Here is a 7,464-nt window from a genome sequence, read left to right as displayed (position 1 = left end):
ATGAACAGGACCCCGTGGTGTTGCGGCTGGATGAACAGGACCCCGATCGATCGGGCCGGTTGGGAGGGTGGATGAACAGGACCCCGTGGAGGGCTGGTTGAATAGTAGCCGGTGGAGGGCTAGATGAACAGTAGGCCGATGGAGGGGTGGTTGAACAGGACCCCGTGGAGAGGGTTGGTTGAACAGTAGCCGGTGGAGGAGCGCGCGGTGGAGGCTGGATGAACAGGAGCCCGTGGATGAACAGTCGCAGATGGAGGCTGGAGGAGGTCGACGGTGGATGAACAGTAGCCCATGGAGGCTGGAGGAGGTCGACGATGGAGATGAACAGTATCCCGTGGAGTCCCGTTTTGCGGTACGCCACACCCCTCCCGATGAACAGGACCCTCGTTTCGACCGTAGCGCTCCAACAAAAGTCCGTTTCCTCCGTTTTGCGGTATGCCACACCCCTCCCGATCAACAGGACCTCGTTTCGACCGTAGGAGGTCCAAGAGAAGTCCGTTTCCTCCGTTTTGCGGTACGCCGGACCCCTCCCGTTTTACAGGATCCCGTTTCGACCGTGGCCGGTCAAACACAATGCCGTTTCCTCCGTTCTGCGGTACGCCAGGCCTCGTTTCTATCGGCTGTTCCGTCCAAGCCGGTTGGCTCCCAATGAACAGCACGCGTTCCGTTTCCTCCCCATGAACACGACGACGACGCAGTTTCTCCATTCCGACCCAGCCATGTACATGAGACCTGGCCGTACATATGCGCGAGTAGGTGTTTGAAACCCCACACGTATGTACCTACGTGGCCGCATTTTTTGGCGTGTGGCTGTATGTACGTGTACACGGTTTAGACGGGACACAGGCTGAACTGCTACGTGGGAGGCTCTACTATGACATGTGCCGCTACTTACTCGGCCACGGTTCATACTTGCAGAGAGACCGATCGACCAGTATGTACGTACACGTTCCGAAAAGACAGACAACGGTACGTACGATTCGACCGGGTGGGTCCCGGCTGTCAGGGAGGATAAGGACGCACTTCCTTACGTGCGAAGATACAGCTGCTGGGTCCCAGCTGTCAGGGGGGATTTTTTTCCCGTAATAAGGACGCACTTCCTTGCATGCGAAGATGTAGCTGGTGGGTCCTAGCAGTGAGGGGGAGAAAACATTATGTTTCACGGTAAAAGGATGCAGTTGCATGCATGCGTCCATGGGCGTGGTGCGTCCCCACTGTCAGCCTCTCACGTACAGTCATCTTCCGATGACTCTCAGTTGTTGACCATCTTGACCACACCATGCCGAGCGCACCAAGGCCGGTGGACGACGGCGAGGCCCCAGACTGGAACGACCCAGAGATGGGGAAGACACGACAGTGGAGTCGCAGATGGAGAGGAGTGGGAAACTTGACTGGCTCGGGTGCGCGCCAGCACTGCCGCCCACGGCAGACAGGAGCAAGAATAGAGGTTGAAGAAGGAGCACGACTGTTGGATTAACATCCAACGGTCCAGCTGCTAGAATCATTTGTTGAGTAAGTTGACAAACCCTGCGTACACGTCTGCTTAGTAGGCCCACAAGTCAGCCACCAAATCTGCCGGGTCCCAGCTGGCATCGGGAGGAATGTTTTTTTGGCATAACAAGGAGGCACTTCCTTCCATGCGAAGATACAGCCAGTGGGTCCCAGATGTCAGGGGGAGGAAACAGCTTAATAAGGAGGAACTTTCCTTGCGTGCGACCATGGACCTCGTGGGTCCCAGCCGTCAGGCTCTCCACGTACAGTCCTCTTCCGATGACTCTTGTTTGTTGACCACGCCGCGCTAAGCGCAACGAGGCGGTGGACGACGGCGAGGCCCCAGACTGGAATGACCCGGAGATGGGGAAGACGCGGCAGTGGAGTCGCAGACGGAGAGGAGTAGGAAACTTGACTACTTCGGGTGCGGGGTGGGCCTACACTTGGTAGAGAATAACAGGAGGTGCGGAGTGGAGGGATGGCCTGGCCGTCGGCGGGGTAGCATTTCACCGAGGCACGCAAAACAACGCCGCTGGACACCGGAGGCTGGAGCAGGCGGTCCCGGCAGTGCGGGGGGAAGAAGACGAGAGATTGAGGAAGAATGCCGGCCGTTGGATGTAAATCCAATGCCTTGCTTAGGCTTCGACCTACTGGCCCACATGTCAGCCAGTCCATTTGTTTTTTAGTCCATTTGGTGGGCTGGGTGAAACAATGGTGTAGCATCTATGCAACCCGTTTATATATAGGGAGATTTACATTTTTCCCCCTAACTTTGTCCCAACCTCATCTTTACCCCTAAATAAAAACAGTGCTCAACTTTACCCCTCTTCCGTTAAGTGCGCTTATAGAAATACCCTTCCGTACATTTTCGTCCAGTCAAAGGCCTTTGACCGTTAAGTGCGCGTGTAGAAATATCTAACGGTCAAAGGCCTTTGACTGGACGGAAAATGTACGGAAGGGCATTTCTATAAACGCACCTAACGGAAGAGGGGCAAAGTTGAGCACTATTTTTATTTAGGGGTAAAGATGAGGTCGGGACAAAGTTAGGGGAAAAAATGGAATTGGCCCTTAGATATATGGTAGAATTTCAAGCTCATCTGCATTTTTCTCGAAATCCGTGGACATGCTGGGCTGGGTGGAAATATCATGTTGGGCTGGACGGAGAAATGTTATAAAAATATAAACACATGATTGCACGTCTATTACTGCATTGGTCAGTAAAATCTTTGCAAGCTTATGTACGCAATCACTTAGAGTTAACTTGCCAAGTTATATATAAATAGTTATTATTATTATTTTGTAAGAACTTTCAATTTACAAAATAAAATATCATTTTATTTTGATGAGTTAATAGGACGTGGGGTATTATTATTATTTAGGCTGGACGTGGGACAGTTGAGTTGGTTCTAGGGAAAAGTACTGGGAGAAAACTCAGTTTATATTGAAAAAGAAAGTGGGAGAAAATTCAGATATAGGATTAATGAAAACAAAAAATAAAGGAAGTGGGAAGGTCTATAAAATCGTTGGACGAACGACAGGTTTAACAGAATCTTATGTTGTTTCCATTATATATATATGTAATAAAATAAGATATACATGTAGGTACAGTTTTGCATTCTTATAGAAAACGTAGGTTCAGTTTTGCATTCTTATAGAAAAATAGAACTGAGCTATGCGTCGTCTTGAAAAAACAAACATAACTTGGGTTGCTGATGTTATAGACAAGCTCGGTTGGGAGGCCCGGAGGCCGCTTGATACCTGCTGGATCCAAAAAATGTTGAAACATGTCGTGGGCTGCCCATGTTATATAACAAAACCTAGGCCATGGACCTGGTGGGCCCGGGACTGTCAGCCTCTCGACGAACAGTTGTCTCCCGATTCCTCTGATTTTGCTGACAATGTTGGGAACGACAGACGGTAGCGCTGCGGCGAGAGCACCAAGGCGGAGGACGACGTCGAGACCTCGGACCTAACGACCTGGAGCGGGGGAAGACCCAGGCGGAGGGGAGTACGAGGGTTGACTTGTTCGGGTGCAGGGTGGGCCGGTGGAGCTGCCGCCGTCGGACAATGTGTGGGAGTAGAGGGATGGCTTGGCTAACGCCATAGGCTATGATGGCCAGCCGCTGTACAGGAAGAGGACGAAAGATTGAACAAAATAAAGAAATACAAATGGATAGGTGGTTGGTCCCATATGTCTGTGTACGAGACCTGCTGGGTCCACCTGAGAAGGGGAATATGTTGGGAGTAAGGAGATTCAAAGCACGGCAGCCGAGTGAACTAGTTTTTTTAAACGGACGAGTGAACTAGTTACATACATAAGCACATAGCCACTAAAAAAAGCAAACAGGTTAATGGGTTCTTAAAATAAATATTTCGGACAAAACAGATAATTACGACACATAGGCTAATGCATGAAACACTCAGATGATAAAGGTACTTATAAACTAATAAAGTACAACATCTAGACCTTCCTGGCACGCTTGATCATGACGCTACGGCTGTCCATGTACTCGTCAGTTACGGGAAGCAGACACACCCTCATGTCCAAGATCCGCCTGTACATGTCGTAGCATGCGTATGCGTCCTTGGCCGCGTAGGTTATGTAGGCTAGATTCAGAGGTACCTCCCACGTGTTCAGGTCCTTGGTATCATTGTCTTCTTTCATGTTGGCGTATCAGGGGTCGATGATGGTCTCGGCGAGGTTAACCACGGAGTCCTTCTCCTGTCCGTTGCCGATGATCTGGTATTGCTTCTGGATGTCGACAAGCTTGTTGCACCAGATGGCCGAATCGTCGCGTTCTTCCTTCTCTCCACCGTACCGAAGGTGCAGTCGGCGCTGCCGATGAAACGGGCGAATACTCCAGAACCTCTGATGGCCCTACAGCAGTGGTAGATGAGAACCTCGTCCCGCACACCTACCTGGGCGACGGCGATCCGCTGGTCCCTGCCAGGAGATGAATGGATGGGCACGAGGTCTAGTCTTGTGACCTTGTGCTTTCTCGTCCTGTAGGTACTGCTTGAACTCGGCGAGGCAGAGCTTCACCGAGTCTGGATCGTTGGTGTACATCACATTCAACTTGGTGCAGCCATAGGACTGAAAGGTGAACTCAAAGGGGAACTCCTTGCTGAAGTCCATATCCAGCAAGCTCAACCCTCGAATTGCCATTGGAGTCTCTTCAAGTGAACGAGTGGGTAGGCGGCGGCAGCAGTTCGTTTTTCAGCTCTTGGGGAACTGGATTCAACAGTAAACTGAATGTGTATAGGCGACAACAGTTACTACCCCTCCCTCGCCCGCTGCACGCCCGGCAGAAGATGCACCCTTGGCGCATTCAAACGCCTCCATTAAGAAACCTACTCCGGCCACACGTCGGTTCACGAGCGGGTCTGTATTGGTACTATAATAACAAGAGTTAGTGGTCACTTTACTTAAATTTAAATAGCTTTAATAGAAATTAATACTTAAAACAAGCAATGCATTGGCTCGTTCTATCAGTGCCACAGGGTCAGCATGCACAACAATTAGAATTATTATTCTCAGGATGCACACGATCAGCACATTTCTCGCACTTTCACACAGATAATACTACCAAGTTTGAACTGTTTGTTATGGTTGTTGTCCTCTGCATCACCATGTCGTGTTTCCCAGCTTCCAAGATTCAGAACCAACAAATAAGATCCAAATAATAAGTACAACAAAGATGCCTACACATCTCATTGATTCCCAGCTTGCAAGATTCAGAACCAACCCATTAGAGCCTTTTGATAAAGTGAACATCGGGATTAAATCCATCTTGGCTAGCCGTGTCATACAACCGAAGAACTTGGTGAATGCTCTTGACCGTCACAACATCGGTAGTTGAGTATTCCTGTTTGCACAACACAAATAATAAGAGCATGATTACTATAATAATGGCACTCCTTGAACTGAACCTGCAGCTCCACTCGAATGAGGCTAGCCTGGACTTCCATGATTCAATTCATGCGCCTTTATCTGTAGTTCACGTGAAATGAAGCAAAGATTGCATCATTCAGCTAGCAAGAAGTACTTGCTCTCATGAGCTGGCAGGTTCTTCTTTAGTAGTTGCACTAAAATTGAGGAACATTAAGGTTGGATGTCCGGCTCATGTAAGGTGCAACTATAATTTGCTTATCCTTTTGTGCAGTTCCACTAAAATAAAGTGCCATTGTTGTGACAGTGATGGCTCATCTTGCAAATGGTAATAAAATGTTGCACGAGATTACCAGCAGAATTTCACGGAGATTTTGGAAACTCCAATCACCATTTTGTGCAGTTCCACCAAAATAGAGATGTTTCCCACCTAACATTTTAGTTGAACTAAACCAGACACTCATTCCAAAAAAGTGTTTTGTTCAGTTCACCAAAAGGTCACAATAGCAACAAGGTGAAATGGATATCCCTATCTGCACAAAAAGATAGAAAGTAACCAGTTGTTGGTCAATAAGAATATATGAAACATACAGGAAATGAAAAGAAGCATCTTAATTATGTTCATGGCAATCACGCAAGGACAGTAGAAATTTTAAAATGTCAGCAATGCTTCATGTTACCGGAAGCATTACGATCAACAATGACATTCATCAAATATGGGATTACTTTAATGGTGGCATTGCTTGTTTACCAGATACAGTAAATAAATAGCAGCTAAAGAGATGGTTTAAGCGCATGGGACCGTGGGGACACCAGGACACTCAGCAGCGTAAAGGAGGAACTTACTTATCATACTGGGGAAAACAGCAGGAGTACCATTTGTAACACAGTTTAATTGCATCATATCACTAGAGGCATTAGATCAACAATAACAGTGGTTAGCCATGTCCTTAAGGTAACAGTGTGATCGCTTTATTTTACATGCGCCCTTACATTAACAACGAAAAAAGGTTGGCATAAGGACATGCGATAGTGGACGCATCAGCACAATGTACCTACAATGAGGCATAAAGTGGTGATGCCGAGTTTGTTCATGCTCTATGAGGGCAGCAAATCTAATCCTGGAGACCTTTTACTATGTGAGGACAGCGAATCTAATCCTGGAGACCTTTTACTACGTGAGGGCAGCAAATCTAATCCTGGAGACCTTTTACTATGTGAGGGGAGCAAATCTAATCCTGGAGACCTTTTACTATGTGGGGGCAGCAATTCTAATCCTGGAGACCTTTTACTATGTGAGGGCAACAAATCTGATCCTGGACATACTCTGTTGACTTGTCCACCAGCCGCCACTTTCTATCCTTTTTTCAACCAATAATAGATATGTTCCTTATTCAGTTTGTACTGCGTTTTCCCATTATTTCCCTTTTCAACCAAGAGACCAGTTGGGTATCCGGTCTCTACTACTTTCACCATATTATTTCCTCTTTGAATCAAGTCCTAGATTCATGCTACAACTTTCCCCCCTTTCTTCGTAGTTTGAACCAAGTCCTAGATTCGAATGCATGAAGTAGCTTTACCTCTAATAATACTAAAAATTTAGGTGGCTTTGGAGGAGCTGATGGGAGTAGAAAAAGATGCACATGCAGACACGTGGGGAGCTGGGGCAGTAGAGCAAGGCCGCTTTCGAAGAACTTATACCCGAGGGTCGTCAGGATGTCAGCGGTGGCAGGTCGGATCTGCGCACAATACGGCAGGGAGGAAGCAGGGTCGGAGGACCTCCCGAGCCGGCGCTGTGTCGGAGAGAATGGCACGGGCAGAGGATCGGTCCCCTCCGGCAGCTGTGGGTTTCCTCCCTCGCCGGCGATGACCGCGTGAACGATGCACCTAGTCCTCTACACACACCAGCCGAAGGGATCCGGCCGGATCTGTGACCAGCGGTGAGCAGAGAGAAAATGTCGCTACCACTATCTTGTTTAGATCTGGAGAGGATGAGAGAATGAAGAGAGCAACCCTAGTAAAGCAAGCGCTCAGGCCCCTGCGTAATATATAGTGGAGTGATTATCTTTTTCTCTCCACAACAA

The sequence above is a fragment of the Triticum aestivum genome, chromosome 2D, assembly GCF_018294505.1.
Source record: "Triticum aestivum cultivar Chinese Spring chromosome 2D, IWGSC CS RefSeq v2.1, whole genome shotgun sequence".
Taxonomy (NCBI): domain Eukaryota; kingdom Viridiplantae; phylum Streptophyta; class Magnoliopsida; order Poales; family Poaceae; genus Triticum; species Triticum aestivum.
This window is presented reverse-complemented; position numbering follows the sequence as displayed.